The following is an 8,336-nucleotide window of genomic DNA, read 5'->3' on the forward strand; positions in this document are numbered from 1 at the left end:
CAAGCTTTCGACTTTGGCAGCGAATCGTGCAGTTTACGACGTTCGCGCAGCTTGGCTGTAATTCGTGAGGAGACATTTAGCGATTTGCAAATTACTACGGCCAACAATAGCCGACGATCACAGTTGATACCGCGTGCGCGCATCGTCAATCGCGGCTTTATACGTGAACGTGAGCGGTAAGTACATGTAAATAAAAATACATACATACATATGTACATAAATACAAAGTACATAAGTTATGAATTTGTAATGCTGTGTTGGAGGGGGCGAGTGGGTTGTTGTACAGGTAGACAGCGCGCAGAACCGACTAAAGAGCACTCTCGGAATTTTTCTTTCATTGTATTTACTTACAAACATTTTTACGAGTATGCTGTATTTATTTTCATCTTGATGTGTATTTTTAATACATTTTCTTGTTGTTGTTTACTAACTATTCAGCGCAGTCTACGTTCAGAAGCGTTGTAAATTAGTTAAGTACCTTTTGCTATGTCTTTAACTACGTCAAGTAAATAAGTGGACACTTAACTAAAAATGTATTTAATTATGAGAATTTTTTTTGGTATTCGTAAGTTTGTGAGTGTGAATTCATCTCAAAGCAAGTGAGCCGCTCAAACAATAAACTACTAAGTGCAGGCACGAGGCGCCGCACAGTGTAACGGTTCGGTTAAAAATAGCTACGTTGGTATATTTTTTGGTGTGGGTGAAAAAAAGATCGCTATTTTAAAGATAGATATACTGAGATTTTTTCCCACAGTGTTCTTAATTTTATTTGACGATCTGCTAAGGAGGAAGTCTAGCGTTCTGCTATTAGCCTTTTAGAAATAAATTTTTCAAAAATGAAATTATATTAAAAAAATTTTATTTTTCTCTTTTCAAAACAATAAAAACTAATAAAGGAAAGAAAATTAAATAAAAAATTAAATGGAAATAAAGCAAAAATAACTACAAATATTTGTAAAAATTAAATGAAATTAAAAAAAAATCTTTTGAAAACAATAAAATAAAAAATTGAATTGGAAAAAAAACAAATCAACAAAGAAGAAAATAAACATACAAAAAATGTAAAAAAATATTTTTTAATTTAAAAAAAAAATTCTAATAACCAAAAGAAATTAAAAACAAATTGAATTTAAAAAAAAGTAAAAATAAATAAAATATGTTTGTAAATATTAAATTATATTAAAATAAAATATTTTTCTTTTTTAAACAATAAAGTCAAAAAATTAAAAGAAAATGAAACTAAAAAAGAAAAAAATATTAAAAAAAGAAATAATAAAATAACTTCCTAAAAATATTCCTTTTAGAAGAATAACCTCCAAAAATTAAAAGAAAATTAGATAAAATAATAGTCCCTAAAAATTAAATAAGATTAAAAAGTAGATATTTTTCTTTTTAGAACAATAAAATCAAAAAAAAAAAAAATATTAAAAAAATTTTAATTAAGAAAAATAAAAGAAAAGATCCGCAGACCGAGACTCGAACTCGTATCGTTGTTGTTGTTTTAACAGCATACAAATTCCTTAAATAGTTTTGGGGAGTGTTGCTGGAGTGACAGTCCTTGGCCAGATAAAAATCTGGGTCGTTCCGGTTACGTAGACACGACTGACGTGGGAACGAACTCGGATCTCTCGAATGGTACGCCTGTGCTTTGTTCACTCGGCCATTGCAGCTGTTGGAGCGGCGCGAGCTATGTATTGTATATCATATATAAGTGCTTTCTCCCAAAATAGGTTTTCACCGCGAGTGGTGAATGAGAGAGCTTTTTTTTCTAAGACGTTTGTGCTAGTATAACAAATGTTTTCCAAAAACTTGTTACTATCTAAATGACGTAAACTGCGTTCATATTTAATTTAGGTTTAAGCCACAGTCAGATGTAGTCGTTCATTGAAAAACTTGATCAAAGCAAGTTTGGTCGAGTCGAATAAAGTACGTCACTTCTTTTAGGAACTAGCGAAACTTTACTTGGACTGTGCTAAATGTTGGCTATATTTCGAGTTATTTTCGGGATAGCTCCGTAGTTTTCAACATCTTTCAGGTCTTAAAGTCCAAGCAAGATACATATTCTGTGTTTTTTCGAGAATTTTTTCGATGGTTTCAAAGATTTTCGGTATTATTTGGGATTCTTTCAGATTTTCAGGAGCTTGCAAGTGTTTTATAGGCTTTTAGCGATATTTTTAGCTATAGTTTTCGGGACATATCTATAGCGCCGTTCCATATTTTGCAGAAGCATTCTGTTCTTAAAGTATGAAAATTTAAATCTTAACTCAACTTTTCATGAAAGCTTCAGAAAGGTATTTTTGAGACTTTTTCGGGACATTCGAAATATTTTGGGTATTAGTTTACGGTACTAATCGTGATTTTTAGAGACTACTGGGGATCTTCCACAGTTTTTCTTAATTTTTTTTCGAAATTATAAGTGAGTTTTTGAGATTTTCCGCATCTTTAAGGCAATGTACGCTTAGCCGAAATTTTTCGGACCAGATACCAAATTATGTATGTCTACGTTTTTTGACCAAAATTAAAGCGACGACGTTGCACTGTGCCACTTAGGCGACAGACAAAGTGTGTGATGGCGCTTGGGAATGAAAGGTTACTGTAACTGATCGTAAAAGTCATAACATCGCGTGCTCGTCGTTACAATGGATGCGCGGATGACGCATGTTTAACTTCGCTCAATTTCTCAGCTCTGACTAGCCCACGATTTTGTTTGGCTGTGTGTGGGTATGCATACTAAGCGGGCAGAGAACACAAAAAAGTAGCTTAGTTTGTGTATTTAGCGAGAATGAATCTACAGGTAGTAGTCGATCGGCTGGTTGGGCTACTTTATGTACATCAAACGACATGCCCGCCGCTGACCGCAAACCTTTTGAGCCAGCAGCGGCAGTGGCGGTCAGAACTGAGTACTACGAACGCGTTTTCTCTTGCCAGAGTTTAGTATTTTGTGGTCACGCGTTCGAGTTGTACCTACCTTCATACAGCTCATTTCAACAACGAATAACTCGACAGCAAATACGTCCATACTTTGTGGTGTACTTTTCGACTTTTACAGCTTTGCTTGTTATAAATTCTGTTTTTTGTTGAAAAGGTATAAATAGTGGATTATGTAAATCCAAGTTTTATTAAAAAACTCCTATAATATTGTTGGAAAAGTTATCGCTTGCACACAGGTTACTTAAAGCGCAAAAGTTTGCAACATTGCAGTGCTGTTAGCAGGCGTCGATAGGTGCGTGAGTGCGCAAGTGCAAGGGTATGAGTGCGTTTGTATGTCGTGTCACGTGAGCCATGGAAAAGTGTCGATAGTTTTGTGCCGCCGCTTAGTGGAAAGAACTGTGTTTTCCTTTTTCCTTTTCATGTATAGTAGATTACAAATGTTTACACTTGCGCGTGTGAGTGCGTGCTTGTTAGTGTTTTTGTTGGCTTAGCACACGTACACACGCACGCACACACGCACACACACACACACACACACACACACACACAATTTGCCGCTAGTTTTCCGTGAACGTGCAAAAGTCTGGCATAAAATATGCGTTCTGTGGTTGGCTGCAGTAGATTTAGCGCCAATCTAGTGGAAAATTTCAAAGTTTGAGCCGCTTTCGGTGGCAGTTGGAGGGCAAAGTTTACATACACGTGTGCATGTATCAACATGTGCATACATACCCTGTGGGGAAAATCTCTAGTTCTGAACTGGTGCGCTTCTAGTACATTTAGACCCAGTACTGGTTCGCGATAAATCTCTTTTGCATGCAAGCAACTGGCGAATTTAACATGGCGATGTCCTAGGAAGTGTCAATTGCCCCCCGCTGCATCCCTTTTTCGATAGTTCCGAACTAGTCCTAAATTCTATAGTTCCGAACCAGTTCTAAAATCGACAGACGAAAGAAAAAGGTATCATGATTTTTCAATCTTTTCGGTTCTTCCGTGTGTGCGATTTTACATTATTTTCAAAGAAACGTTTTTTCAATTTGAAATTAAATTTGTTTGAATGATTGTAAGAAATGTACGTTTACATACCTTAAGCTTTAGCTGACTTTGCAGAGGTGCTCGCTGTTATTGGTTAGATTCCAGATGGCCCCAAGATGTTAATATGTTAACACAAAGCTTTGTTTTGTATTACCAAACTATGAAATAGCATCTGCGAAGCACAGAATAGAAGCGTATTTGAACGAAAAAGCCGCCGAACACGTATCTATGTAAAGTAAACAAGCCCCCCCCCTGCTTCCCTTATTCGATAGTTCCCAAATAGTTCTAAATTCGACAAATAGGATCTAGTTCGTTCTGCATCCCTTTTTCTATAGTTCTGAACCATTTCTAAATTCGTCACTTTAGATATAGATTTGTAGTGAAAAAAAACTGAAAAAATTAGTTTCTTAAAAGTACCAATTTTCGCCGATTTTGGCCTGGTGGGGATCTAGTTCCTATCGGACTAGTTCCTTTTTGGCGATAAAGACCTAGTACGGAACTAGAAATTTGATTCACTAGTCCGCGGTTTCCCTACAGGGTACATGCATACATACATATCTATCTCGCGTATTCTGACTATAAACCTCGCTTTTATTGATTTTTCCTAGTGCTTCATTTTTGGCTGCTATGAGGTGCGCTGAATCCTTTAACATACATACATATGTATATACATACATAGCCTGTGTGCAATTTTTGATAAACCATCCCCAACCATCCCATCACCCACACTACTACCACAAAAGTACATAGCAACAATCAGTATCAGCTAACAAAAACTTCGTTACCAAAATATTTGGTTTGGCGCATAAAACCGCAGCACTCATAAGCGCTCAAGGAGTTTGCAAAAGATGCGATTCATAATGAAAAAGCCAAACAAATTTGCTTAGAAGAGATGTAAAGTGCATTTGTGGCATAAGTTAGTGGATGGTAGCGGCTGTTCGACATAATGAATTTGCCGATGCTGCCATGAAGGTGGCATTGAAGTTTTTGATTTAATAGCGAAAGTTTTTGTTCATATGCACTTACGTAGTTTTGAAACTTAATTGAAGAACATCATGACAACATTTGATCAACGGCATGGAGTTTAAAATACGAGCGAGCAGTCAAGGTATTTCCTGTGGATTTGAGTATCGAAAATGACTGATACGAAAATGAAAAAAAAAAAAAAATTGCTTCAAGGATGTAAGCAACGAAACGTTTACATTTCTTCTTTGGTAGCACTCTAAATTTACTGTTTGCGTTTTTTCTAAAACGATTTATTACGAGTTCCAACGTGTGTAATAATATTAAGGTGATAAGCGTATATGGAATATAGGACTTGGCCCCTCTGTTACCTTCCGTATTTGTCCAGTAATGTTGCGCTTCGACGTTCTCTCTCTCGATTTTATATCCGCCTTCGATAACACGAAGAGAGCGTGCTTATATACCGCGATGCCTAAAATTGGTATCCCTGCGAAACTTATACGCCTGAATAAAGTAACGTTGAGCAATACCACCAGCGCTCTGTCAGATATATGTGGGGCCTCTCTGAGCTTTCAGATATATAAGCTATATATATATAGCTATAAGTCACTCATAATGCCCATGCTGTTATATGGTGCAGGCAACATCCGATGAGAAGGCCATTGCAATGTTCGCGAGAGAGATTCTGTGGAAGATACATGGTCCTTTACGCATTTGTGACGACTAGTATCGGATACTATAGAACTATGAGCTTAATTAGCTCTACAATAGTATAGACATAGTACAGCGAATTAAATACATCGGCTCCGCATGTTCGGTCTTGTCGTACGATTAGAGCCCCACGCTGCAGCTCTAAAAGTATGCAACGCGGATCCTGCTACGATGGAAAGACCAGGTGGAGAAGAACTTGGCTTCACTTGGCATTTCCAATTGGCGTCAATTGGCACAGAAGCGAAAGGACTGGCGTGCTTTATTGAACGCTGAGATTGTTACAGCGCTAAACAAGAAGAAAAAGATTGAAGTGACCAAAAAAAGTTTTAAATTACGCTGAAAGTATCTCCGCTTTTAAAGTGTCATATATTTAGAACCAATGTTCACTTCTTATGGCTAAATTTTAATTTTCTCCTTAAATTTCAATGACAAATGAATATCAATTGTCTCGTTATTTGAAGCCATCAGCAATAGTTTATACGTTTGATGGCCCTCTTGTGCTACCTCTTGTCCAATGTCACTAAATGTGCGAAAAAATATTATGACGGCACATGCATATATACATATTTATGAATTTACTCGTACATACTTATGTACATGGATAGTGACAAAATTAAAAAGCATTAGTGATAATATTTAATCAACAAAACCTTGTTTGCTTTCCAAATCAATTGCTAATTCCAATCTCTACAAAAGTTTCAATCAAAATCGGTGGACTCATAACTCTGTGCAAATGTGCAAACTCAATTGTCAACTGAAATGGTAGAAAGTTTTTGTTATTTCAATGCGAAAATGGAACAAAAAATTTTGCCAATTATTTCATTTTAGTTGCAGTTTCAATTAACATGCGAATGGGTAGAGTGGCGAAAATAGAAATAGGGCCGTGACATTTTAACAAGTTTTGACTATTTTCTTGTGTTTATTATTTTTCTATAAAAGTATAGCTCGCTTTCTAAACAAGCCATGTAAGTATGAATTTCGAACTTTGTACAAAAATTATGAAAATTCGACAATGTTATATACAAATTTCGAACATTTGAATAACATTTTCAAGACAAATGTTGAGTAAGTAGTTTTATAGCCTTTTAAAGTGTAGTACAATAAAGTGCTAGTTTGGAGTGGCTACAAAATATCGTTGATTTATGGCATTTTTTTTTTTGGTTATCGGTGTTACAGTTTTTTGTACAAAGTAAGCTCGACATTTTTTGTTTTATATGAAGCAACTCCTTGAACAAACAAAAATTGCCAACAATCAAAGCGAAATCCTAGCCACTTAAAACTTGCACTTCACTGCACTAAAATTGCTTGTTCTAAAAAATGGCATACTCAAAATATTTCTAAGAAATCTATTCAAAAAGCTCAAAATTTTGAAGAAACGAATTTTCCTAAATTTTTTTTGTTTAGATAGTTCGGAAATCAGACTTACATGGTTTTTGTTAGCTAGCCAGCTATACTTTCATATATCAAAAATAGTCAAAACTTTTTAAAGTGTCACTTTTCTATTTGTATTTTCGCTAGTGTATGCATATGCATACATCAAATGTATGTATGTATGTCACATTACTCATTCGCATGTTAATTGAAACTGCAACTGAAATGAAATAATTGACAAATTTTCAAATTCACTTCATATTTGTATAGAAAGCTAGAAGGCATCGCTTAACTCAAATTGAAATTTGTTATTATTGCCAGCTTCCTTTCAATAACCGCATTGTACAACCAAAATTGAATGAAAAGTGTTGCAAACGAAAACATCGTAATTTTATTCTGCAATTAAAATGTAAATTACAAGTAAAATTTAAAATGTCCAAAACGCGTTGCAAACATTTTAATTTATATCGAAATTGTCGCAGTAATTAAAAGTTGGAAGCGCGTAAAATGCTGCACTAAAGTGAATGTAATTCAAAACTGCCTGAGGCAGAAACTGCATTACTGATATTTCTCATTTACATATGTACATTGGAATTTGTACGTAAATATGTATGTATGTACATATGTATGTAGGTATGTGCGCAACCTGACATGAATGTAACTGCAACCGCATTAACGCGCCGGCCATCTTTTGTGCAAGACAAATACAAAATTCCATCGGATGCACAATTTTACCGAGTGTATAATTTTTTATTTTTTGCATTTTTTCGGTTGACACTAGGCGCCCGAATTATTTCACTTGAGGCATATTCTAGGTCAGTTTTATTGGCAATGAGCGCTGCAAGTGGGCATGTGCATGTGCATGCATAGCTGGCTGGCGGGTGAGATGGACAAATGGACCATTTATGTGTATGTATGCGTTCATGCATTCATGCATCATGCATTTTTTGTTGTACACGAATTCATACGTATAGAGACATGCTTTTGATTTTGGTTTGCCATTTTCCCTGCAAGGCCCAAGCAACGATATACATACATGCATGCATACATATACATATGTATAAGTATATAGTATTGCATATTCCATGAAATCTTTTAATACGTATTTATGGTTTATGCAGCTCATTCATTAAATGCTACACGCTTTGTGAATTTCAGGAGCAGTGCAACCCCTCGCAGACTCGCCCACCTTTGCGGCTTCAGACTTAATCCCTTTGGGATTCGAAATGAATGTCCAAAGCTACGCTACATTTGAAGACTTCGCCCTTCGCCTATATGGCGTCAGTAGTTTAGGACCATTTTGTGATCATTTCGAGACCGTTTCGGAA

The 8,336-nt window shown here is 35.7% G+C and overlaps 2 protein-coding genes across 5 annotated transcripts in view; one reads left to right on the top strand and one right to left on the bottom strand.

Moving 5' to 3' along the window:
- The window catches only part of LOC118747759 (calcium uniporter protein, mitochondrial), a 216,412-nt gene that overhangs the window by 102,971 nt on the left and 105,105 nt on the right, over positions 1 to 8,336 (bottom strand). The window lies entirely within an intron of this gene.
- LOC118747760 (protein javelin) overlaps positions 93 to 8,336 on the top strand; it is a 28,142-nt gene continuing 19,898 nt past the window's right edge. Inside the window, exon 1 of the mRNA XM_036481887.1 lies at positions 93 to 176. The gene's annotated coding sequence lies outside the window, so the exon portion shown is untranslated. The remainder of the gene's footprint in view (positions 177 to 8,336) is intronic.

This window comes from Rhagoletis pomonella, unplaced genomic scaffold (assembly GCF_013731165.1).
Source record: "Rhagoletis pomonella isolate Grant_MI unplaced genomic scaffold, Rhpom_1.0 Rhpom_scaffold_00012, whole genome shotgun sequence".
NCBI classification, from domain to species: Eukaryota; Metazoa; Arthropoda; class Insecta; order Diptera; family Tephritidae; genus Rhagoletis; species Rhagoletis pomonella.